General features: G+C 40.2%; 1 long non-coding RNA gene across 1 annotated transcript; it reads right to left on the bottom strand.

Annotated features, from left to right (window-relative positions):
- On the bottom strand, positions 1-874 carry LOC106108178. The gene is made up of 3 exons (XR_001225904.1): positions 813-874; positions 374-412; positions 1-38 (listed from the first exon to the last, which is right to left on the bottom strand). It is a non-coding gene; the product is annotated as an uncharacterized LOC106108178 (long non-coding RNA).

Genomic DNA, 874 nt, shown 5'->3' with positions numbered 1-874 from the left:
GCTCGCTGTCACTGGTCGTCTCCACCGGCTCCCATGATCTGGAAAACGCTCATTTCACTAATCACCAATAAATGCAAGGTTATACAATTTAACTAACTCTGACAAACTATCGTAGATGTTAATAATTTTTCTCCTTATTTTGGTTGTTAATTCTGACTTTCATTCGATATTGTCTTTTTAAAGCGTTTTGGTTTGTATCGTGGTATAGTAGTTGCAACTATCAAAACGTACCTAGAAACCTTACAACTAATTGCTACTAAGTCTAGTGAGTCGATAGATAGCCCCAACTACATCTAGGAGGTGCAATAAGTGGAGGGGATCTGTTGCACTACTCATCTAAGTGCCTCTACTTTAATGTATTCTGAGAGCTGACCTGCAGAGCTCTTGCTCGTCTGTAGGACTACTGCAAAGGCTACCGTGTCGCGCGCCACGGCCCATGGGTAACATCAAAACTTATCAATCTTGACAGAAATATTGTTTTTGGACGACCTATCAAGACTTAAACATAAGATTGAAAATATGTACTAAACTAGACTAAAATAATGTTGAGAAAATGATGATAGTTCTGGATATTAAAGGCCATTTAATCTGGTATTTTAGTAAATAAGATCACTAGCATACTAGTATACAATGTTCTCGTCAATTAGTATTTTAAAATTGAAATAAAAATGTATTTGGCGCAGTGGTCGCCCGTGAACTATCATTGTAGCTATTTAAAACTTAGTTTCGCGCGTATCAGTTGATATTTTAACAGCTAGGATCCTTTAGGACGACCACCTAAATTGTTTGTCCACTGTCAGTTGTGTTCAGACCTGCAGCGCGCGTGGTCGTGTGCGAGGTGGCTCCTGGCGTGCAGCAGCAGCGACAGCGCGCG

The sequence above is a fragment of the Papilio polytes genome, unplaced genomic scaffold (assembly GCF_000836215.1).
Source record: "Papilio polytes unplaced genomic scaffold, Ppol_1.0 DF821818.1, whole genome shotgun sequence".
NCBI classification, from domain to species: Eukaryota; Metazoa; Arthropoda; class Insecta; order Lepidoptera; family Papilionidae; genus Papilio; species Papilio polytes.
Note: the sequence above shows the minus strand (reverse complement) of the source record. Positions and strands in the feature narration are given on the sequence as shown.